At 47.2% G+C, this 26,330-nt stretch overlaps 1 protein-coding gene and 1 pseudogene across 1 annotated transcript in view; one reads left to right on the forward strand and one right to left on the reverse strand.

The window, feature by feature from the left end:
- KPNA5 (karyopherin subunit alpha 5) overlaps positions 1–26,330 on the forward strand; it is a 116,409-nt gene that overhangs the window by 24,669 nt on the left and 65,410 nt on the right. The gene's annotated exons all lie outside the window — the stretch shown is intronic.
- Positions 23,895–26,203, reverse strand: LOC142827863 (dehydrogenase/reductase SDR family member 1 pseudogene; annotated as a pseudogene).

The following is a 26,330-nucleotide window of genomic DNA, read 5'->3' on the forward strand; positions in this document are numbered from 1 at the left end:
GCCTCTGACAGACAGAGGCCAAGGACACCATTTTATCCCCTGGCTAATAGCCTTTTACGGACCTAACCTCCATGAAATTATCTAGCTTCTCTTTAAACTCTATTATAGTCCTAGCCTTCACAGCCTCTTCTGGCAAGGAGTTCCACAGGTTGACTACACACTGTGTGAAGAAGAACTTTCTTTTATTAGATTGAAACCTGCTCCCCATTAATTTCATTTCGTGTCCTCTAGTTCTTCTATTTAGGGAACTAATAAATAACTTTTCTTTATCAGCCCTCTCCACACCACTCATGATTTTATATACTTCTGTCAGGAGCTCCTTGCAACGGGTGCACACATATGCCACCCGCCCACAGAGCAGGTAATCATACATGTTACACTCGACACAACAAACAGGATAGCCCCCACTCTGCTGCTGGGCTTCTGTCTCCATTTTTCTAATGAATAAGTTTAAGTATAAACCGGGTTTCTTTTTAAACCTCTGGAATATAGATTAGTCTAAGAGTTATGTTTTAAAGAAGGTCAGAAGTCACTAGTGCCCTCTAACCTCCCCCTCTAACTCCGTCTCCAAACTCTCCTGTTCGCAAGCTCCCTGGTTGCTGAGTCACAGGCTTATATAGCTGTGGTAGCCCCACCCCCTGGCTGAGGTTCAGCCAATTAACAGAGGCTTCTAGATTTCAAAACTTTTAGAAGCTCCTTCAAAGAAACAAACCAAACAGACAAACCCAAGCTCAGCACACTGCAAATAACTCCCCCACACACAAACACACACTCCAGACAGCCACTTACCACCAGGGTCCCGTTTTTACTCCTCTTTTATCTGGAGAACTCCCTCTCCAAACTCTCCTGTTAGCTGTTCCTAACAGCTGAGAACTGCAGAGTGGGGAGGGGGATTGTCCAGTTTGTCCAATATATATTGCAGTGGGGCATTCCTAGCATTTGATGGTATAGATCACATTCCTGGATGTGCAGTGAAATGAACCTCTGATTTGGTGCCTTATGTGGTTGGTTCCAGTAATGAATTTGCTTGTACAGATATGTTGGCAGAGTTGGCATTGGGGCTTTTTGCAGGGCTGGGATACTGGATGTTTAGCTGTGTAGCGTGATTACCAGAAAGAATTTGTTTCAGGTTGTGGGGTTGTTTGTAAGTGAGAATAGGCCCTTCCCCTGGGATCTTTGAGAGTGAGGGATCATTTTCCAAGATAGGTTGTAGATTGTGGATAATGTGTCAGAGGGGTTTCAGTTGTGAACTGTAGGTAATGACAAATGGAATTCTGTTATTTTCTCTTTTGGGTCTGTCTTGAAGTAGTTCATCTCTGGGTACTTTTTTCCACTTCTTCAGGTCGGTATTTCACTTTTAGGAATGCTCCGTATAGATCCTGTAGGTGTTTGTCTCTCTCTGTGGGATCAGAGCAAATCTGGTTGTATCTTAGGGCTTGGCTTTATAAAATAGATTGAGAAACGTGTCTGAGATGGAAGCTGGAAGCATGAAGGTAAGTGTAGCAGTCAGTGGGTTTCCAGTATAGGGTGGTAGAAATTTGTCTATTATTTAATTGTACTGTAGTGTCCAGGAAGTGGATTTCCTGTGTGGACTGGTCCAGGTTGAGGTTGATGTTGCGGTGGAAGTTGCTGAAATCCTTGTAAAGTTCTTCAAAATTCTCTTTTCCGTGGGTGCATATGATGAAGATGTCATCGATGTAGCTTAAGTAAAGTAAGGATATTAGGGGGCGGAGGCTGAGGAAACGAAATAGTTAATCCTAATGACTGAGCCCAGCCCTCTTCCAGGCCCTTGCCTGCCATGACTCTGGGCCATCACCTCAGAAATGGCCTTTTCATCTCCCTCTGAACCTGAAATTCAGAGAGGTGCTTTGAATGTCTCCTTTAGTAACAAAAGGAATGTTATGCAGGCACCACCCCGAAGAAAAAGGAATGTGTCTTTTCCCTAAATAAAAGTTTTCAAAAGCAAGTCCATCTGCCTGCCTTAATTGATAACCCTTAACTCTTTTTTGCTTCTTGATGAACTTTAGGTTAAAATGATCTAACCACAGTCTTATGGAATTGAAAATACATCCACTTTCTTTCAGGTATTTTCTTTGTTAAAAGAGAAAATCTGTTGCCTAGACCTACAGGCTACGTCTACACTGGCCCCTCTTCCGGAAGGGGCATGTGAATTTCACTAGTCGTCGTAGGGAAATCCGCGGGGGATTTAAATATCCCCCGCGGCATTTAAATAAAAATGTCTGCCGCTTTTTTCCGGCTTTTAAAAAAGCCGGAAAAGAGCGTCTAGACTGGCCCCGATCCTCCGGAAAAAGTGCCCTTTTCCGGAGGCTCTTATTCTTACTTCAAAGTAGGAATAAGATCCTCCGGAAAAGGGCACTTTTTCCGGAGGATCGGGGCCAGTCTAGACGCTCTTTTCCGGCTTTTTTAAAAGCCGGAAAAAAGCGGCGGACATTTTTATTTAAATGCCGCGGGGGATATTTAAATCCCCCGCGGATTTCCCTACGACGACTAGTGAAATTTACATGCCCGTTCCGGAAGAGGGGCCAGTGTAGACGTAGCCACATAGAATGTCCACATTTGTCATGCTGGCTATGAGTACACTCTGTGTACATAACTTCATCTGATTTCACACTGACCCTTTTCAGTACACAATGTTAGTTCAATGATTTCTGGGATGGTATCCCAGAGTTCTGTGCATCACAGGAGACTCTCTAGGAACTGAATAGCTACATGTTCCTGGTACTGTACACACTCGCCATTTGGTGATGGCAGCTCCCATTCATCTCTGTCTTCTGACAAATTTCATGGAAGATACGGAGCAAGTCCATGATGATACTGTTGTGGTTTTGCTCCTGGTACAAATGTTCATAAGATACAGAATCAGAATAGATCTAGAAATATTTCAAGACCGCTTCCTGAGTGGGGGAACAAAAATGCACTGGGGTCCCATGAATAGATATGTTGGATGCCAGGATCGCAACAAGGTGCCCATGGGTGGGCCACCACATCTGGTCCTGAGAAGCCAGATTGATGTGGTAAGAGCACATAATCTTGGAAACCTGGATGATTGCCAATGTCTGCAGAACTTCTTACACTGACCTTTGCAGAGAAAAGCTTGCACCATCCCTTAAGCACCAGGCCACTTGGTTTCAAAAACACAAGCTAGTAAAGAAGTGGATGTCTATTTCCCTTTGGAAACTGGCAACACCAGACAGTGACTGGTACATTACCAACCATGTTAAGATTGGGAACTCAACTCAACAAGATAGGGTTTCCAACCCATGCCGGGGCCATCAATGGACACATTACCCAATATTTTGCCCCCTGAAATGGGAAAATAAAACGGGAATAAACATAGGAAGCAAAAAGAAAAAAAAGGCTCAGGTGTCAGTTCATGAACACCAATATTAGATACACAAAAAGGTTCATGAAGTGCAATGACTGTCAAAAAAGCTATCACAGTTTTGGGAATAATTAAGAAAGGGATAGCTAGTAAGGCAAAGCATATCCTATTGCCTCTCTATAAGTGCATGGTATGGAGACATCTTTAATACTGCCAGGGGTGTCTCCACCCACTCAGGGCCAAACTGACTTCATTATACTGCAATAATTGGGATTTACAAGTGTGTAAATTAGTCAAAGTTAAACTCAAGTTTTTGTTAGGCCAAATAATTCCTTGATTGGCCCACATTTCACATCTATATTGTGGGATAAGAGTTAATTCCAGATTAAAAAAACAGACATACAAATTCTGGATGAGCATGTGGATAGGTATCATTGCTATGGAAACATGTGGCTTACAGATGAGCGCGCAGCCCATGGTTTGGCTGCAGCAACACTATATCTCTCAATTGACACTGTGTATGAGCACTGAAAGAACTGTAAAGGCAGAAGAGAAAAGGTTCATCATGGTACAGGGGATCTAATTATACGAAATTAGAGGTGTAACTAAAAAGGAAGCCTGAGAACTAGCTAGCACTGTATCTCTAAACTCAGCCCTATGATGTCAAACTGAGAGAGCGTAAGTTGGATAGCAAGAAGATCTGAGAAGTGACCCGCTTCATCTACTCATGTAAGAGGCAGACTTGGGAATCTTTTGTTTTGAGGACCCCATAAAATGTTCAATTTGGTACAATATCTGGTTTTGTCCACTGATACTTCTGAGCTCCTTCTTCAGTAATGAAGCTTTTAAATTGCACTGAGAAATATTTACTCTCCAGTTAGAACAGCACATGATAAAATGGTTGGGGCATAAGGTAAAACAAACCTAATTGTCCTACATAGATCAGAAAATGACACACTGAGATGGAATAAATATGCAGGCCAGGATCAGGCTGGAGATGACCAGGTGGATCCAATCAAGGCGGATGAGGCCCACTTCTAGCAGCTGATCTGGAGGTGTGAATTCCAAGAGAATAGAAGCTGCTTTTGTAGTTAGCAAGCCATTCACAGTCTTTGTTTAATCCAGAGTTGATTGTGTCACAATCAACTCTGGATTAAACAAAGTTGAGTTGGATTGAGTTGACACAATCAACTCTGGATTAAACAAAGACTGTGAATGGCTTGCTAACTACAAAAGCAGCTTCTATTCTCTTGGAATTCACACCTCCAGATCAGCTGCTAGAAGTGGGCCTCATCCGCCTTGATTGGATCCACCTGGTCATCTCCAGCCTGATCCTGGCCTGCATATTTATTCCTGCTTCTGGAAATTTCCACTACATGCATCTGACGAAGTGGGTCTTTGCCCACGAAAGCTTATGCTCCTACACTTCAGTTAGTCTATAAGGTGCCACAGGACTCCTCGTCGCTTTTGCAGATTCAGACTAACACGGCTACCCCTCTGATACTTGACACTGAGATGCTGTCACCCAGCAGGGCTGCAGTCACTGTGAAGATTCTTCCCTTTCCTGTTTTCCAAATGCAATCAGCCCCCGGCCAATTGTATTTTATTTTACTATTTGCATTAATTTTGTCAACTTAAAAGAATAATTCAACTTCATGTTCCCCCTCAGACTGCACTGCTAGCTCGGAGAAGCTTCCAGCATGAAGGACCCTGCAGAAGGACTTATCTAGGGCAGCCAGCCATACACTGGAGTACAAGAGTTACAACCTTTCTACACAGCACAAATGCCAGCACTGCTATGTAGAATGGCATCCAACCAGCTAGATGCCACAGTTGTGCACAAACCTGTGTCTGCCTTAACTTCTCCATCTACTTCTGTTGCCACAGCAGAAACTACCAGTGATCAATTAAAGGCTTCATTACAGTGCTGATACCATAAACCAAGTGATGCCTTAAATTACATTTAGTTCCTCTGCAATGCACACAAGCTTGTTGTCACTTCCTTATTGGACAACCACACAACAAAACATTTCAGGATCAGATTCCAATACTGCTCAGCTTATTGCCAGGAAACCATGATGGAAATTTTTTGCTCTGCCTATACTACACCACTGAATCCTGAACGATATTTAATTCACTCATGAAGATGTTTTAGTAATATATTATACAACAAAATAATATTTACTTTCTCTGTTTTTTGTAGTCTTCCAAGACATGCTCAGGCTCCTTCTTTACAGTAAAATAAACTAAATGGATAATCTAGCCATCCTGCAACAAAAAAAACTTCAAGACAGACTTCAAAGAGAAACTGCTGAGCTACAGTTCATCTGCAAATTTGACACCATCAGTTTAGGAGTAATCAAAGACTGTGAATGGCTAGCCAACTACAAAAGGAAGCCTGAGAACTAGCTAGTACTGTATCTCTAAACTTCACACAGTGCACAGTCAGCCTGTGGAATTCCTTACCTGAGGGGACTGTGAAGACCAGGATTTCAACAGGGTTCAAGAAAGAACTACATAGATTCATGGAGGTTAGGTCCATCAATGGCTATTAGCCATGATGGATAGGAATGGTGTCCCTAGCCTCTGTCAGAGGCTGGGAATGGGTAATGGGAGAGGGATTGTGTCAATGGCCCGAGCGGGCCTAAGAACTTGTGGGTCAGTGAACTCTCCCCGCGGAGGCAGGGAGCACGCTGTCATGTTTTTACTTAGCCGCGCCTCAGTGGTGGTAGTGAACTAACCCAGACGATGGGGCCCACGGCCAACGTCAAAGCAGGCGTTGAGTCCCTCCATGAGTCTCCATGAGTCCCTCAGCGCTAGCTCCCTCTTTTGTGGTCAGTCCTTGGCCCTTAGTCTTTTGGGAGCGGTATCCTCCTTCGACAGCCTCCCAGTCTTGGGTCTTGCCTTGCAGAAAGTCCAGTCTCAGCAACCATCCCTACGGCTCTAATGAAGTCCCTCGGTGCCAGAGGTGGGGTAGCGGGACCTGGGCCCACCCTCTTTACCAGGTCCAGGCCCAGGGCCCACAGGGCAGAAGCTTGTTTCCCTACCCGGCTGTAACAGACCAACCTTCACTGTGGTCGCTCACTCCCCACCCTGGGCTGCTTCCTACCCCACTAAATGCTGCTGCTGCACCTTCTCGCCAATGCGCCGCCCCCAGGTCTTACTGGCCCCTGTTGCCTTCCTTCCCATAGGAGCCGAGGCCCCACCCACATAGGGGTTTCCATATCAAGGTTAACCTCGCACCATCATCAGCGTTAAGTGTGAGTGAGCCTCCTTGGTTGGCAGGGAGGCTAAGCCCTCCCTGGTGCTCCCTCGGAGTGTCCCTACCCGGAGTGCCACCTGGCGGCCTCTTCCCATCTGTGCCTGCCCCCTCTTGTGGCTGTCCACCTGCCAGCCTTGGCTCAGCAGACAAACCACCAACAGCCCCTTCTCCGGACTGTAGCCTACTTCCTGGCCACGTCCTCTAGGGCTTCCCCCAGACCTCGTTGCTCTGGCCGGGGTCCTTCCCCTGCGGCATCCTCCTTAGCCCCCAGCCTCCACCGGCCATCAGCTGCTTCCAGGCTGACGTCTTCCGCTTCTCCTGTGTTGCCACTCCTCCCCCTCCCAGGTGTGCCAGTTCGGCTTTGAAACCGGGCGTGCGGCCACCCGAGCACGCACAGCAGTGCCTGGGAGCACCGGCCCGTTCGCTCCAGAGCGCTGCATCTCTTTCCCTGAGGGGGCGGGGCGGGGCCGCCCTGCCACAGATTGCTTGAAGATTCCCTGTTCTTTTCACTTCCTCTGGGGCATCTGACATTGGCCACTGTTGGAAGACAGGATATTGGGCTAGATGGACCTTTGGTCTGACTCAGTATGGCCGTTCTTATGAATTGTCAGCTGGGAGAATTCCACTCCATATGAGAGCACAAGTAGCACAAGCAGCACGCTGATAGAATTATTAATGTCCTTGTCCATCGTAAATGTAACCCTAATAAATGAGGAATACAAGAGAAATGGACAAGTTTGGTATCACCTCCTCCATTAATATTAAAGAAAACTGTAGCCCTTACCAATTTATTAGTGACCCCCACATCAAAAATCATTGCCCACCCCTGCCTTACAGCAATATTTTTACATCTTAGCTATGTTTTAGACTAGGTACATTGTTTTTTTAAAAAAAAATCTGCTTTAGGTGACCTGCTACAAGCGTTCCATGATCAGTTCATAGATACTGCAATGTGATTCCATATTCAAGTCAATGTTGTGTCACATCTTTGTGGCTGCACAGCACGATTCTGTTTCATTAAGGAGTACTTAGCTGTCCCATCAGACACTCTATGGTGCTGTGCTCAGCCGCTGTTCTGTACACATGCTAAGATTTTCTGTGCTGTGAACTGAGAGATTTGGGGTCAAACTCTACAATTTTCAAGATGCCTCTGGTTTTCGTTCCATCATCCTTTTTCTTATGTTTGCAAACCAACATAATTTCCAAAGCACCTGACCTGCTGTTGTATTATGGGACAGAGTATATATAAGGTCTGACGAGTTCTCTCTCTCTCTGTCATTGGAGGAACATCCTTTTGGTGGTGGGTGTACCAATAGAGGTTATTTGCAGTGTATTATTCAGTGACTAGCAGTATGTATACACCACAAAGAAAAATTGGTGGCATTAAGTTCAAAGCCTGGTGTGATGGGATATGGTCACAGAAGAACTCTTGGGGTTGCTTCCCAGTGTGCTGATAAAGCTACTGGCACTTGCCTCTCTGCTTTCTGGGGCTTCTCACTGCCCTGCCCTGCTGAAACAGATCTCCTGGTCTCCTCCAACCAAGGCACTGAGATCATACATACCCTGTACCAAAAAGAGCAATACAGATCCTGAAACACTGCAGATCTGAGGAGAATGCAGTTTTGGGCCCAGCTTCCAGAACACCAGAGTCCAACTGGGATCAGAACCCCAAATAAATCACTCAGTCAAGGACCCTTTAACAATGAAAGGAGGATGTACACCCTGATTGTTCCCGCAGATAACAATTATTTACACAGGGCTTGGCAATAAATAAAAGTGATTTTATTAAGTACAAAGAGTAGGATTTAACAGGTTGCAAGTGAAAACAGACAGAGCAAAGTGAATTACAAATTTAAAATAATAGAACACACATTGCCCATTCTAACCCATTAAAGCTTATTGTAAACTTATCCTAAAATTCTTCCTATTTCAGCTAAACTTCCAAGCCAGGGGATATCTTTTACCCTGGTTATTCTTGAAGGGTATGTCTAAACGACAGCGCTAATTCGAACTAACTTAATTCGAATTAGTTAATTCGAACTAAGCTAATTCGAATTAGTGCAACTAGACCTAAAAACTAGTTTGAATTAGCATTTTGCTAATTCGAACTAGCATGTCCACATTGAGTGGACCCTGAACCGAGGTTAAGGATGGCCAGAAGCAGTGCCGGCAGAGTGTGGAGCTGCTGTCTCAGGCTAGCCGAGGGCTGTGCTTAAAGGGACCCGACCCCCACCCTGGACTGACGGTTCTCAGGGGTTCCCCGCCTGCGAAGCAGTCCTGGCTTGGAGTGCCCTGAGTGCCCACACTGGGCACATCACAGCACTCGGCCATCAGCCCGGCTGCACTTGCGGCAGGCTGCCATCCAGAGGGGCCAATTGGGGGGCTGTCAGGATCCAGGAGGCCCTGCTGGACAGCTTCCACCATGAGGAGCCCGCAGAGCCACCCAAGTCCTCCCCATAGGGGGCTCATGCCCCATTCCTCCCTCAACTCCTTCCACTTACCCCTCCCTAGCCACCCTTCCTGATGTAAAAAATAAAGCACATGTCTGTTCAAAAATAGAAACTCTCTTTATTTAACAAAACTGGGGGGGCGGGGATTAACCTCTGGGGAGACTGGGAAAAGGAGGTGGGAGAGGGGAAGAGAGAGGTTGGAAGAGGGGAGGGGGAAACCTCGGAGGAGGGAGCTGGAAGGGGGAAGCCAGGGGAAGAAGGAGGAGGGGAAGTATCAAACTATGGTACTATCTTCAGTACTGTGTACAGATGTGGTCTCCTCACCTCAAAAAAGATATTTTGGCCTTGGAAAGGGTTCAGAAAAGGGTAACTAAAATGATTAGGGGTTTGGAACAGGTCCCATATGAAGACAGCCTAAAGAGACTGGGACTTTTCAGCTTAGAAAAGAGGAGACTGAGGGGGGATATGATAGAGGTCTGTAAAATCATGAGTGGTGCGGAGAGGATGAATAAAGAAAAGTTCTTCATTAGTTCCCATAATAGAAGGACTAGAGGACACCAAATGAAATGAATGGGTAGCAGGCTTAAAACTAATAAATGAAAGTTCTTCTTCACACAGCACATAGTAAACCTGTGGAACTCCTTGCCACAGGAGGCTGTGAAGGCTAGAACTATAACAGAGTTTAAAGAGAAGTTAGATAAATTCATGGAGGTTGGGTCCATGGAGTGCTATTAGCCAGGGAGTAGGAATGGTGTCCCTGGCCTCTGTTTGTGGAAGGCTGGAGACGGATGGCACGAGACAAATCACTTGGTCATTGTCTTCGGTCCATCCCCTGCGGGGTACCTGGTGTTGGCCGCTGTCAGCAGACAGGCTACTGGGCTAGATGGACCTTTGGTCTGACCCAGTACAGCCATTCTTATGTTCTAAGCTCAGGGTCGGGGGTCTCCCTGGACCAACTTGATTTTCACGCAAACCTACCCCTGGGTTCGCATGTGGCCTTTGGTGGCCAGACTGGCAGTATCCTGCCCTACACGTCCGCTTTCCTGTGCCTAGTGAGGAGATTGTGGACGTTGGAGGCCTCCCCCCAAACCTCGATGAGGTCCACGATCTCCGCACAGGAGCCTGCCCGGGCACCCGCCTCTTGCGGCCCCGGGCAGGCTCCTGGGTGCCGCCAGCCTGGTCCTGGGAAGAGGCGGAGGCCTAGGTGGCAGCAGGTGGCTGGCTCATGCCGTGCCAGGTGCAGGGTCTGCTGGCTGGGTGCTGGCAGGCTTGCAACTGGCACAAGCACTGTAGACAGACCGTGCCCCTTTAAGGGCTCTGGGGCCAGGAGAGGGGCAGAAAAATTTCCTTGGTTTGGCCCAGAGTGGCCACCAGGGCAACCTGGGAAGGGCTAGCCTCCAACTAGCTTGAATTAAGTGGCTACACAGCCCTTAATTCGAACTACTTAATTCGAACTGGGCATTACTCCTCGTAGAATGAGGTTTACCTAGTTCGAATTAAGTGCTCTGCTAGTTCGATGTAAATTCCAACTAGCAGTTTGTATGTGTAGCCCCTATTAAAGTTAATTCGAACTAACGACTGTTAGTTCGAATTAATTTGGAGTGTAGACATACCCTAAGGGAATGCCAGAAAGCAACAATTCTGTCTCACAAAAAAACTAAGGACACTGAACTAGAAATACCGAATTTATGAACTATAACACTGGTAAGGCTATTCCCCACTCTGACACCTTGAGTGCAGAAGGTAGGGGCCCACAAGAGACTTTTAAAATACCTTGCCTCTATAGGCTTCTGCTTAAAAACTCCAAGGTCAAAGATTCCCTGATCTTTGATGCTACTCTGCCACCAACCAAGTGCAAAATCCCTTTTTTCTGAACACAGGAAGAATCACTTGGGACTTCTTCCCATGGGATAGCCTAAGCTCCTCACCACGAGAGAACAAACAAACAAACTGCAATCTCTGATTGCAAGCCTAAGACTGAGAGGTCAGCTAACACAGACCTTTTATTCCCTTCCAGGACACAAAAATCAAATCATATCCTAAAAAGATTAATTTTATTAACAAAACAATATACTTGATAACGCATATTTGGTTGCTAGATGTCATAAAACAGCTGAGAAAAAACAGATTAAAGCACAAAGAACTGCTCTCCTGAGATTCAGCTTTAGTCACAGCGGGGGTGACTCAACACAGAGGAAGATAACCAAACTACAAAACAAAGAAATTAACCTGATCACATCTAACTAAACATTCCCTGGCTACTTACATTTGTTGCTTCAAGGTTTTGTTCTCCTAGACATGCTTATTGTTGTAAATTTCATTTTTACTTCCCAGGCTCATTCCATCTCTCTCTCCGACCCTTTTGCTTCTCTCACACAAAGAAACAGACAACCTGTTTTTCAATGCAAATCTTAACACTTTCTTGCTGGATGATATGCTCAGATTCTCTGAGTTTAACTCTTTGCAGGCAGTACCCCTTCCATCCATTACAGACACACTAGTTGATTAGGGAGAAATTAATGTGTGGAGGACATACAGAGGAGAGATGTTTGTCAAGCACTGATAAAGAATATCTGTTCCACCAAACAGGTTCAAGTCTCCCAAGGGGGTTAAGCATAGCTTCCTAAGTCCCTTCCCGCATGGAGAAGCTTGCAGAATTGAGGTCTGCATTTGTAAATGCCTTAAACTTTGCAACTGTTTCTGGACATGCCCACTGAGAGGAAGATGACTAGAAATAGCCTGCACCTCATTTTCACTTCTTCATACAAACAAGTGAGGGCTTCTTATGTTGACTGTTTCAACAGCAGCAAGCACAGACAACGAATAAGAATTGCCAAAAGAGATTGGCTGCCTGCTGCTTTAACCCATTCAGCTCACAGAACCAAAAAGGTAAAATGTCCCACTGAGGCAGCTTTATGTACCAGACTGGTAGACCCAATATCCCTAAGAGTGAAGGAACCAAATCTCCAGCCCTGTTCTCACCAACCATTGAAAAGAGTTGAGATCTACCCTACCAATAACTTCTCTCTTCTGTGCCACTGCGTCCCTCCTTCCTCTGCCCCCCTTCCCTCCACAGCCCTTTCTCCCCAGGCTCCCGCTGCTCAAGATCACTGCCCTCCCCAACCAAGAGCACCCCCTGACCTCACCATCACAGAATTTGAACAAGTAAAAACAAAAACCAAACAAATTCCCCCGGCTCAAGCCACTGCTTACCTGTGGGAAGGCTCTAAAGGGCTCCTCTGGCCCAAGTGGATTCCTCTTGGCCATTTATTGTCATGATCAGTTACACTTAGCAGGCCAGCACAGGGCACCTGCTGCCACAAATGATCCAGCCCTCCCTGCAGCACACACACTTACTGCAAAAACAGCATAAGGCTGGCTGGCATAGCTGCATTTTTGCTAGTTCTTTGAAAAGGGATGATGGGGGACACCCGTTGGAGCCCTGCTTCTTCTGGCAGATTGCTCCAGCAACACAGAATGGGAGGAGGAGTCATCCCATAAAGCAGCGGTGGATATAGGGCAGGCCGAGCGGGGCGGCTACCCCGGGTCCCACGCTTCAATAGGCCCCGCGCCAGCCCCACTCACCCTGCCGTATATCTGTCGCTGCTGCCCTTACCTGCTGGAGCCACCTCTGCTGCTGCCCTTCGCTGGGTGTCCACGAGCGGCTCTGTTAGCCCTTGGCATGCGCACGGCGATGGCTCGTTACCATGGAGGCAAAGGGTGACACCTGGTCATGGCACCCGGGTATCCCACTGTTCTGCCCTCCTGCCCCGCCCAGAGAGAGGCACGGTCTCTCCCCCAGGGGGAGCCCAGAGCCCTTTCCCACCACGCCCGGGGGCAGAGCAACCCGCCCACCAGGAACACCCCATCTCCTCTCGCCAGTCCCCACCTTCCCCCACTCATGGGCACAGCGTGACCCAGCTCCACAGACAGCACCCCCCCACACACACACACATACACATACAGGCCTTCAGAAGTGTGAGGCAGATATAAGTAAATTACATGCCCAACAGACTACCCATAAGGTGATGGTAGTGGCTGTAAGGTTAAGAGAGAATTGCAACTGGGAGCCCCCAGGAAAAATAGAAATACCCCCTGACGCTGACCTACAAACTCCATTCAACACCAATTGTCCACACATGCAAAATGTTGCAGTTGCTGATCTTCCCACAACAGAGTTGGTCACAGATGTAATAAGATGGTCTCTATTGCCAAGACTGGCACTACAGAACTGTGACCCAGTTGTGTGTCACGGCTGGCTCGCATTTGGCAAATGTACCCCTCTGCTGGTGGCATGGACCTAACCTAATTGGCTTATGTCACGTTGCTGGATCTTGAAAGGAGCAGCTAGCTCACTGATGCACCCATAGGTGGGGGTGTTGGCCCCAAAAATGGTATAGGAGGGGGCCATGTGAGGTATTGAATAGAAGCTTATTATCTGATAATCCTATGTATGCTGTTCTTGTGTTTGTATAATGTCTGTGTGTGCAATTATTAGCATGTACTTGTATGGACACTGAAGATTTCCCTGCATGTGGTTAAGCATTGGGCAGGGCCGATCCTGTGGACATGCTAATTACCGAGGCCCTGTGGAACAATGGCTCTCAATGGGCTATGGACACACCTAAAGAATGGGGGCTGTCACCTGAGAGCAGCCAGCAGGGAACACAGAGATTGGCCTCTGGCCAGGTGACCTGCTACATACTAGAAGAGGCCAGGAAGGAGGTATAAAGAGTTCATGCGGTCGATGCCATTTTGTCTTCAGCTCAGCACTTCATCCCAGAGGCAGCATTGCAGGGATTGAAGGGCCCGAAAGACCTGTGGACCCATCCTGATCTTAGGATGCGCAATAAGAACTTTTATACCAGCAGCTGCAACATCTCTGCTAGAGCCTGCATCGAAGACTGGGAGATTCGGTGCATGTAACATACTATTCTTTAACAACCTGACTCTCATGCTTTTCTTTCTTGTGTTAATAAACCTTTAGTTTTAGATTCTAAAGGATTGGCCCAGCGTGATTTGCGGGTAAGATCCAGAGGGTAAATTGACCAAGGATCTGTGGCTGGTTTCTTGGAACCGGACAGAACTTGTTCGGGGAAGGTGGAATTGGGTGCTAGGACCCCCCCACCTGTGTATAGGCCCGGGGCCATCTGAGGCATGGATATTGCTGGGGTGTCGGAGGGGTTTTGCTCGGGAGGTTTCAGGCAGGTTGCTGAAGCGCTCTGTGGGACTGGTTTGTGGCCTGTTTGGAGAGGTCACCAGTCTGGGGGCTGTAAGGAGCCCCGAAGTTGAGCAATTCGCCCTGAGCGGACGCCCTCAGCTGTGCCCAGACACGGCCCGGTCCGTCACAGCTTAGTTATGTGCCTCTTCTTGTGATGCAAATGTTCTGGAGATAGGCATAGGTTCTTGGGAGCAGACTCCCCCAGGCGTCTGGGAATAGATGGTAAGTGCTCTCAAAATATTATTTTCTGATTCTTCCCTCAACAAAACTAGATATCATTGAAGAGCAGATACCCGAAGATTTTCCCCAATACTAGATGGTGCTACTTTACAGTGGGTGCAAAACAGGTTCACAGTCATGCTGGAAGGTCATGATGAATGGAGTTCCACAGGGATCAGTTCTGGGACTGGTTCTGTTCAATATCTTCATCAACGATGTAGACAATTGCACAGAGAATATGCTTATAAAATTTGCAGATGACACCAAGCTGGGAGGGGTTACAAGTGCTTTGAAGGACAGAGTCATAATTAAAATGATCTGGACAAACTGCAGAAATGGTCTGAAGTAAATGGGATGAAATTCAGTAAGGTCAAATGCAAAATACTCCATTTAGGAATGGAATGTGGAAAATGATTGCCTAGGAAGAAGTACTGTGCAAAGGGAGATGAGGGTCAAAGTGGACCACAAGCTAAAGAGGAGTGAACAATATCATACTGTTGCAAAAAGGTGAACATCGTTTTGAGGTGTATTAGCAGGATTCTTTTAAGCAGGATAGGAGAAGTAATTCTTTAGCTCTACTCCCTGCTCTTTAGGCCTCAACTGGAGTACAGTGTCTAGTTTTGGGCACCTTGTTTCAGTTAAGAGGTGGAAATATTGGAGCCAGATCAAAGAACAACAAAAAAAAATGATGAAAGGTCTAGAACCGTGGTGTCCAACATGCTAGTCACTAGCCACATGTGGCTATTTCGCCTGTTGAGTGTGGCTATGTGGCTTCAGCAATGTGGCTATCTGGTAAGCATCACCACCGGATAATGATTAACTGGTGGCCGGAAGCAGCTCCCCTGCTGACAGTCCTGTGCAGGGTTGGAAGTGGAATCTCCGTGAGCTGGGGGCAGCGGTCCCTTGTCCAGGATTCCACTTAGTCTGTTAACCAGTTAAATGTTAGGCTAACCTCATGTTTACCCAGTTAGCAGATTACATGGGATTTTACATCCCTAGTTTAGACACACATCCTGGGCCACCAAATCTCCCAGGTCAGATTGCAAATATGCTCCAGTCCGTAGATGATCCATAAGATGGGAGTTTGAGACAACTGGCCTAGATATGTGATGATGAATGCAGGGTAAAATAATAAGAACAGACTTCATAAGAACATAAGAATGGCCATAGTGGATCAGACCAAAGGTCCATCTAGCTCAGTATCCTGTCTTCCGACAGTTGCCAATGCCAGATGTCCCAGAGGGAGCGAATACAACAGGTAATCCTCATGTGAGCCCTCTCCTGTCTCCCATTTCCAGACAAATGGAGGCTAGGGACACCATTCCTACCCATCATGGCTAATAGCCATTAATGGACCTAACCTCCATGAATCTATCTAGTTCTTTCTTGAACCATGTTAAAGGCATAGTCTTCACAATATCCTCTGGCAAGGAGTTCCACAGGTTGACTGTGCGCTGTGTGAAAAAATACTTCTTTTTGTTGGTTTTAAACTTGCTACCTATTCATTTGATTTGGTGACTCCCAGTTCTTATATTATAGGAACAAGTAAATAAATTTTCCTTATTCATTTTTTCCAACCAGTCATGGTTTTATCGATCTCTATCATATCCTCCCTTAGTCTCCTCTTTTCTAAGCTGAAACGTCCAAGTCTTTTTAATCTCTCTTCATATAGCACCCGTTCCAAACCTCTAATCATTTTTGTTGCCCTTTTCTGAACCTTTTCTAATGCCAATATATCTTTTCTGAGATGAGGCAACCACATCTGTACGCAGTATTCAAGATGTATTCAGTATTCCTGGGTCAGACCAAAGGTCCGTCCAGCCCAGGGCCTGTCATCCAACAATGGTTACTGCCAGATGTTCTAGAGGGAATGAATAGAACACATGATCATCAAGTGATCCATCTATCATTACCAACTTCTGAAAAAATAGAGGCGAGGCCATTGTTCCTGCCCATCTTGGCTCACAGCCATGGATGGATCTATTCTCCATGAACTTATCTAGTTCTTTTAGAACTGTGTTCTAGTCTTTTTTTTTTAACTTGAGTACATATCGAAGCTATGATAGATCTTTAGTGACTCACTGCATTCCAAGGGATTGCTCAAAGAGTAAACAAAGAAACTAAAAGCAGCATTAACAAAGGCATCTTCCTGGAGTTCTTGACTAATACACATACAACAACATTGGAAAAAAATCAAAAGCAGACCATGCAGTGCAAACAGCAAACTGCATCTGTTCATCAATACAATCATCGCAGAAGGGAGCGTGCAAAGTCTCTTGCCCTCTGCCTGGCTCACACATCATCTAGAGGGAACCACTGGCTGGCAGCTCAGTCTACGTCCTGCATACTTCTGGGAGTGGGAGAAACTTTACACATTTCCCTGCCCCAGGCCAACTGGGGGTGGAGGAGGGGAGCATGCTAAGTTTCTCATCCCCCCACTCTCCCGCTGCCAGGGGTGTGCCTCACTGTTAAAAATGGCTAGTGGCTATCTCTAGGTGCCACATGCCCCTTGGGGGGAACCATCAGCAGTACTGAATGGCCTCAGGGTCTCGGCAGGGCAGGCTGAATCAAACGGCTTCGCAGGCCACATGCAGCCCGTGGGCTGTATCTTGCCCACTCCTGGTGTAGGACATGTGGCAGAGGAGTGGATTTATTCTTTCCAAAACAAACTTTAAGCTTTACGGATCTCTTTCTTAAACAATACAGCAGAAAGTTCTCCAACCTTGTGGGAGAAGCCCAGAAAACATCAGCCAACTAAACCATAGTCAGACAAAATTACAAAAAAAAAAAAAATGAACAAAGAGCAAACCAGCAGTTGTCAGGCTGCTTTGCTACCTGTCACTGGATTAGTTTCCAAATAGTTAAAGAAATGAAGTAAACAAAAATACTGAAATTTTCCTGTAACGAAATTTGATTTTTAGAAAACTCTATTTTCTATTGCAAAATCATTCTGATAGAAAATTTTCAACTAGTTCTATAAAAAAAACTGGTTCCATTAACATTTAAACCTTGTTTTGAAGGTCTTTGAAATGGACACATTGCTCTTCTTTTCTTTTTAATTTTTCACAGTTTTTCTCTTTGATTGTTATAAAGGAAGAGTAATGCATGTAAGACAATTTTAATGCAGGATGTGAAGGATATTCCTTAACAAAAGAATACCCACACATGACCTTTCAACTCTCTCCATTGAAATCACATCACTGCTTTTACTAAAATTTTACCCTCCCAGACCTTGCATCCCAACCCTGAGTCACTCCAACTTCTGCCCAGCCCCGACACCCCACCCCAACTCCTGCCCTGAGTCCACTCCAGTATATCTATCCCCTTGGATCTAGCCTAGAGCCCCTCCTGCAACCCAAATACCTCCACTCCAGAGACTGCAGTCCTAATCAGAGCCCCCATTCTTCCCACACCCGCCCTCCCTGCCTCAATCCATAGCCCTGTCCTACACACTAAATCCCTCATTTTGGCTCCACTTTGGAGCCTAATGTTGAAGCAAAAAAACGCTCCTCTCTGTTTAGGCAGCTAACAAACAGCTTTATTAATTAATAAAGCACAGCATGAGCCAAACGTGGTCGCAGTAGAGCCGGGCCCAGTAAGGCTGGCTAATACAATCAATCCTAGTATCTTTATACCCTTAGCCAAACAGTCTGACATCAGGGCATCCAATTACAGAAATCCTCAATTAAACTTGGAAAAACAAAGCCTTATCAACAAGATGGCAAACAGGTACGAGGGAGTACATCTCCTGTCCCAACCAGCCCAATTAACACATACCAATAGCCCATCCTGTAGGCTTTTTCTCACGGGGTGACAAAGTTCACTCTGGTCTACGTGCTTAAGAGAAAAGCTGAAATGGCTTCTTTTCTACAAGATGGCTTCTAGCTAAATATGAAAATGGTTTCTACAGCTTCTACAACTTCCCGCTTTTAGCCTTTTAAAGGCTAAACTTGAAACCATTTTATACCTCCATTTCCATTAAAGTATTTTTGTACATGTAAGGGTCTGTCTTGTGTTTTCCAGAATACAAGAAATACAGCAATTGATTAACAAGAAACAGGAATAAGCACAAGAGAAACAGCAATATAGCCAATACTAAAACTACTCTTTGCAAAATCCAAGTTCCCACAGGTCTAAACCAGCCTCCCAACCAACCCCAGAGGGTCTAGTTTTCCTCCTGTCTTAGGCTTTCCACAGTTCTTTCAATCTCTGAGGCATCTTCCTCTACTTCCTTGCTGGTGTCAGTGATATACACACAGTATTCTTTTCCCACTAAGGCACAAACCTCGCCCTTACTAGCTAGGACATAGTCTAAGGCCATTCGGTTTTGGCTTTTTCCCTCCCTGGCTCCTGAACCATTACATGTCCAGCAGTATTTTCCAATTGGGGTCAGGGCTAGGCGGATATACACTGGGTTAGTAAACCCTTTATCCTGCCAAGTATCATTTGGCTTAGTTCACTAAACAGTGTGCCATTCATTTGGTGGGACTGGAATCATTGGGATGCCTCCTTCTGAATGTACAGGACTGTGAGCACATATCCAGCAACTGTGGAATTAAATTCTTGGGAAACTTGGTTCATTAAAAGCATAAACACATTTGAACCATATAGGTTATAACTGCTAGGTATTAAAAACAAGATTAAGCATAAGCTCAACATGAATGGTTTGTCCAGCCTCATGCTGGCTGTTCTTCAGGACTTTGTAGTTTGCTTCACCTATCGCTGGCAGGTTCTTCTGGGCCGCAGCTGGTACCTTAGCCTTGGTCTCTCAGGCTCGTCTACTTCTGGGCCTGGATTGCCGGTACCAAGCCTGCGTTGATCTCCGTCTACTTCTGGACCTGGGTCTCTGGTACCAGGTCTGCGGTGCTCCTTGTTGGGGCGAACCTCTGTAGGGGCTGGAACCAGTTTGCAGTGGGAAGCGTGAATTCAGGCGGGCAATCCCTTGCACTTTACAGCAGTATGAGTGGTAAGAAGGACTTGGTAGGGACCCTTTCACCTGGGTGCCAGAGCAGCCTTTCGCTGGTGAATCTTCACATAAACACAGTCTCCTGTTTGTAGTTTATGGCACGGCTCAGTCAGGGCCTCCTGGAAAGCGTCCTTAACCTATGAATGATAAGACTGTACACACCTCATAAATTACTGACAATACTTGACTATGCTTCCTTTAACAAGTGTGTTATCAGCCAGGTTAATTTCTGGGCTGCTTAACAGTCTCATAGGTCGGCCACGTGGAATTTCATGTGGACTGAGTCCAGTTTTCTGATTAGGAGTGGCTCTCAGGCTCATTAGGGCAATCGGGAGTGCTTCTACCCATGTTAAGCCAGAGTTCTCACATATTTTAGCAAATTTGTTCTCTAAAATCCTGTTTCATCTTTCTACTGCTTCTGCGCTCTCCGGGTGTCGCGCACAGTGCAGAGCTTGTCTGATAGAGTAGTATTTTGCCAGTCCTGGCACCTGGAGACAGCCTGGCGGAATGGAGAAATACTATGGCTTGGGGTTAGCCTCAGAGGTCAGTACTACATCCACAAATAAGAGAGAGAGAGACGACAAAGCTTTCCCACAGTTCCGTGTGCCGAGAGAGTGTAATGGCACCACACCAGCTTTCAGCGTTCGAACACAGAGGGTCCAGCGCATGGCTGCCTCACTAGAGACACCAGTGTGCCCTTTTGGAACTGTGACATATAAGACAGGCCTAATAGACAAAGACAGACACAGAAAGACAAAATGTTAGCTGCTCCACAAAACTGAATTCCGTAGCTCCCCTTACCTCAGCGGCCAGCAGTCACTCCAAATCCTAAGCCCTCACCAGGAGATTTCGTAACAGGCATCCCCTTGCCTTCTATTGAGCACTCTGAGATGTTTGGAAGTGGAGTGCCGGTCCATCCATATGGGCACGTGGTGCGTTAGGAATCTCGGTAGAACCTCCAAATTGTTGAAGCAAAAAAACGCTTCTCTCTGTTTAGGCAGCTAACAAACAGCTTTATTAATTAATAAAGCACAGCATGAGCCAAACGTGGTCCCAGCAGAGCCGGGCCCAGTAAGGCTGGCTAATACAATCAATCCTAGTATCTTTATACCCTTAACCAAACAGTCTGACGTCAGGGCATCCAATTACAGAAATCCTCAATTAAACTTGGAAAAACAAAGCCTTATCAACAAGATGGCAAACAGGTACGAGGGAGTACATCTCCTGTCCCAACCATTCCAATTAACACATACCAATAGCCCATCCTGTAGGCTTCTTCTCACGGGGTGACAGAAAGTTCACTCTGGTCTACGTGCTTAAGAGAAAAGCTGAAATGGTTTCTGTTCGACAAGATGGCTTCTAGCTAAATATGAAAATGGTTTTTACAGCTTCTACACTAGGGTGCCCCACAAAATCTAATAGCCCCAGTCTCCCTGAAGAGTTAATCCAGCCCTGATCAACATAGATCAGAAGATTTACTTCTTAGAGATGGGCATTTCTAGCTGGTGCTGTGTGCTCTGCCTCAAGGGTTCTAGACATTATTTAACCTTCTCCTCTTCAATGTTTAAAGACAGACCTACTTAGACTTAGGTGTCATTGGGTTTTTTCCCCCCATCACTGATAAGCAGGTCTAGGAGCTATACTTCACACCTGGTGTAGGCAAAGATGCCAGCTTTCTCCTTCCCCAGAAGTGCTCAATCTCTGCTTCCCATTCCAACTCCACCCCTTCTTTCAAGTCTTACCTCACCTCACTCTTCTGGCCCATGCTCTCATTCTGCTCTAGACCCTTCCTGATTTCATCCCTATCCCAAAACTTGCACCCATCTCTACCCACTTTCACTCTGCTTCTGCCTTTCCTCTCTCCCAGCAAACTCTGTTCTGCTTCTCCTCCCCCAGTGTTTCCTGCATGCTGTGGACAGCTGACTTGAGGCAGGCAAGGAGACACTGGGAAGGAAGGGGAGGAGTTGATCAATCTGCAGGGTTGCCAGAAGGTGGGAAGCACTGCAGGGAGAGGAGGGCTGGCTGCCAGTGTGGGTGCTAAATGTAGGTACAGTAATGAAATGACAGCCAATGTAGAGGCTATATTGGCAATGAGATTCCCTGCCACACAGTAAACTCACCAATAGCTTGAAATCACTAAAGACTTGGGCTAATAAAGACCTGGAACCTTACAACATGGGATCACAGACCTGCAACAAGCAAGCAATCCACAATCTAAAGCAGAAGAGAAGGAAAAAACCCCAGCCAATTGCAGAGGTGCATGGCCTCTATATAGACACTGATAATCTCCTCCCTTTCTCAGTATGGGATGAACCCCTGAGAACACACCTCTGAATTCTGGGTCTTCATTATCTAAAGACAGCCCATTGCGAGGAGATTCAGCAGGAGAGAATGATGTGTTAAAGCCACTGGACCTCACCCCAAGATGGAAAAGTGAGGCAAAGGCTACTGTCCAATTCATTGGGGTTTGCTTATGGCCACATGCTTTTGAATATGGTTATGGTGTTTTCCAAGGCTAATGCTTGGTTCCCTTTTCCTTTTAACAGACATTCTCTTTTGCTATACACAGACTAGGGCTGATCTACACTACAGAGCTAGTTCGACATAAGGTAGCTTACGTCAACCTAATTCTGGGTCTATTCTACAACAAAGCTCCCGCATTTGTAAGTCACCCACTATGTTGACTTAACTGTCTACATGAGCATAGTGCCTAGACTGATGTAGTTAGGGAGATGCAATGTCTGTGTACAGAACCCCTACCCTCCCTCCTCCCCACCCAGCACTTCCTGCTGGTGGGCCCTGTGGTCAGCACCTCCCTGAACCTCTCACCTGCTGCAATCAGCTGTTCCATGGCATTCAGGACTGGGGAGAGGAGAGATGAACAAGGACATGGCATGCTCAGGGGAGGGGGTGGAACTGCATGGAAAGAGGTAGGGAGGGCTTTGGGGGAAGTAGTGGAATGGGGGAGGAACCTAGGTCAGAGTCAGGGGTGGAGCATCCCTGGGCACTTTTCAAAGTTGGTGCCTGTGTGCACACCACCAACAGGAGGGTAGCTTGGATATCGACAGCTGATTTAATTACTGTGGTGGCTATAGGTTAACCTAACTTAGGTCAACTTAATTTTGTAGTGTAGCCAAGTCTTCAGTGTTTGCAAAAAGGGGAAATATTGTCTCTTGGATGCACCCTGGGCAGGTATTAGTTTTCCCAGATTATGTGGTGGGGGCTAACATTGGTTCTGGTTTGCATTGTTAAGAGGAACTCCCTGATAATGACTTAGCCCTTGCTGTTGTCAACTTCACAGAACAGAAGGATTATACATGCTAGGGATGTTCAAATGCTTTTGTTTTTGTCAATTTGTAACTGCTGAAATTTTCAGCAGTTACACATTTTATGGGGATAGGAGGAGGCAGCAGTGCAGGGGTGGGCGGAGGAAGGGGCAAGCAGAGGAAGGGGCAAGCAGCTCCACAGCTGGCATCTCTGCCTCTGCTGATACAGGCAGGGACACGTTCACGTTCCTAATACATGCATCAACAGAATTGTTACAAAAGTCCCTATCAGTCACATTTGCGCAATCCCGCTGATAAAAGATTACACACGGGTATGGGAATTACTGCAAAATTTTGAAAAAAGTGAGTAGTCCTGTAGCACCTTAGAGTCTAACAAAAATATATACATAGTATCATGAGCTTTAGTGGGCAAAACCCTCTTCCTCAGATGAGTGAAGAAAAAAGGGGGAACCTCCCTATTTAAAACAGAAAATGAAGGGAGAGGCGGAGAAAAAATGCCCGTTAATTGTAGTGCTGGTGCTAATGAAGCTCTGTGTCCCATACTTCGCTTTTGGTTTTATTCAGGTGTTGAATATAATGGGCCCATCTAGTTCATTTCTTTGTTCAAGCTATGAGAGATTTGCATAGGACGGCCAGTTCCGCTGTCTCTCTGTAGTTGGCTTCTGAAATTCTACAGAATTGTGAAGATAATTTCAAAAGCTCATTGAAACACACAGCCAACCCCTTCTTCCCCAAAGGGAGAGATTACACCCCCTTAAAATTCATCGCCAAATCAAACCCAATCTCTACACCCCTCTCAAAAAGGAACAGGCTCTAAGGAAAGGCAGCTTTGAAGATTTCTGACGACTCGCTGAGAATCACAGTTGAAAGTTTCAACCCATAAGGCTTGGGATGTAAGCGACTTGTCAACTACCGATAAGCAAATGCTCTTGACTAGTCGCTCCTCTCGGAGGCAGCAAGCGGGGTGGAAGGAATAGGAGCTGGTTCCACAGGGGGAAGAGAGGAAGGGGGGGGGTAACGGGGACTGGGCATGAGCTGGGAATCAGTCCCAGATGCTGTGCCTTTGCATTTAAAAATCAGAAGCGGGGGGGGGGGGGGGGCGGAGGGGGCCTGGCACGAGCTGGGACAGCTGATTTCTGGCTTGTGCTGGATAGGAGCTAACACTGCTGCGGCTGCCCCACTTATTGACTAGTTGATGGAAAATTACTTAATTAAATGTAACATCCCTACATGACACATTTTCAGAAAACACCGAAGAAACAGAAAATTCATCATCATGAGCACATTTTTTATTGTGAATTTATCCAACTTTTTTCTCAGGCTTAGGGGCTGGTTTCACGGGTTGGTAGACAGAGAATTTGCTGGAGTAAAGCGCGAGAGCCCATTTGGGTATACTGATGCACTCTGGGATGAGGCGGAACAGGCAGGACAGCCCTGGCATCAGCGTCACAAGCACATTGCGCACCGATATGTAGTTGTAAACAGGTCTCCCGTCCACGTCACGGAAGCGGTAGCGGCGGGCGAGATCTGGGGTGAGCAGCACCTTGCCGCTGTGGCTCATGAGGGCGGGATCGGAGGCCAGGCCCACCACACACTTGCCGCTGGCTTCGGGGCTCTCTGAAGTAACCATCATGGTCTGCAGCAGGCCGGCCCAAGACCCCGAGCCCTCGGCGTCCTTCAGCACCTCCTCGGTGCGCACGAAGCCAGGCCAGAGCGAGACGCAGGCCACGCCGTGGGGACGCAGCTCGACGGCGCAGTCGGCGGCCAGGCGGTCGCAGGCGGCCTTGCCCACGCCGTAGGGCACGTCGAACATGTAGCGCAGGCCGCCGGGCGAGGAGACGATGACGATGAGGCCCTGCCCGGCGGGCACCATGAGGCGGGCGGCGTAGAGGGCGCAGAGGTAGTGGCCCCGCAGGCCCGCGTTGTTGATGTCGTCCCAGAAGGTGGCGGGGCTCTCCCAGAAGGGCAGCCCGTAATGGGCCGCCATGGCGCCCACCCCGGAGAAGGCGTTGCTCACCAGCACGTCCAGCCGCCCGCCCTCCGCCTGCCGCAGTTTCTCGAACAGCGCCGCCACCTCCTCCTCCCGCGTCGAGTCGCACACCACGGGCTCGCAGCGCCCGCCCCGCGCCGCCACCTCGGCCGCCGCCCGGCCCAGCACCTCCCGCCGCCGGCCCGTGATGTACACGGTGGCGCCCGCCTCCGCCAGCTGCAGCGCGATGCCCTTCCCGATGCCCTGCGAGGCGCCGGTCACCAGGCACACCCGGCCCGCCAGCCGCCCGCCGCCGCCTGCCATGCTGCTGCCGTCCGGTTAGCTCCCGGCCCAGCCTCCCTCTCCTGCGTTGCAGCTGGGGACGGTGTATAAAGTCCGCGCCCAGAAGAGCCTCCCCCAGCGAGACGCCGCCCTGCCCCGATGTCACAAGGGGAGCGGCCCCTGCGTTGGAGACACCCCTTGGCTCACGCCGGGCTCCGACTGCTGGAGACCCGGCGGGCTGGGGCCGGAATCACCTCGCAGGGCCAGAACTCGGCTACTTCCCTGTCGTTGTGTGCATGGGAGTGGGTCAGAGTCCAGCCCCCAGCGCACTTTGCATGAGCACGGCCGTCACATCAAGATTAAAAGTGGCAGACTGTAAAACAGGCTCCGCAGACAGAGGTAGGAAACTGTCGAAGCAAACGCCTCACTCAGTTTACGCAGCTAAACAGACAGTTTTATTGGCCAATAAAAGCAAAGTGAGCCAAACGTGGTCTCAGCAAAGCCGGGCCCAGTAAGGTTGGCTAATACAATCAATCCTAGTATTTTATACCCTTAACCAAACAAGTCTGACGTCAGGGCAAGAAATCAAAGAGAACTTCAAAGAGGAATTATTATCAGCATAGAAAGAAACAGGTTAAAAGGGAGTTCGAGCTTCAGCTCAAAATAGTTCATGAACACATTCCAACAGCGCATCCCTCTGGTCTCTCCCCACCTCGGTGAAGGCCAGTTCACTCCCTCGTGCAGACACAAGAAACTGAAATGGCTTTTGTTATACAGAATGGCTTCTAGCTAAATATGAAATAGCTTCTACAAAACCCATCACTTAAGTGGAAGGGAGTGACATATTTGATTCATGCTTTTACTAGCAGTCTGGGTCTGACGGCTTTTTTTTCTGTTTCTGCAACATTAATTCATGGAATCAAGTTGTACTGTAGAGGAAATGGAAATAGCTCCCCCCTTTTCACCAGTGTGTAACCGTCACCATTTGGCACAGCTACGGCAACCACAACATTCTGGACAGAATACAAGAACTCTGCAATTGCCACTGCAGTCATGAATGACCCCACTTCACTCATACACAATTGCTCCTATGCACCACTGTTAGCATATTGTGCTGTAGAATAGAAACTAATACAAATTGGTTGAAGAGTAAATAAGGTGAGCCGCACAGTGGTGATACACTACTATAGTTACAACCTTGTGATAGTTGCTCCTCAAGGAGCAAGGAAATATAATCTTATCTACCCTCCCTTGCGCACATAGCATAATAAAGTGAGGAATCTGATCAAGCTAAGCTAAGTAGCTAGCGTAAGATCCAACCATATATTCCT

This window comes from Pelodiscus sinensis, chromosome 3 (genome assembly GCF_049634645.1).
Source record: "Pelodiscus sinensis isolate JC-2024 chromosome 3, ASM4963464v1, whole genome shotgun sequence".
Lineage (NCBI taxonomy): Eukaryota > Metazoa > Chordata > Testudines > Trionychidae > Pelodiscus > Pelodiscus sinensis.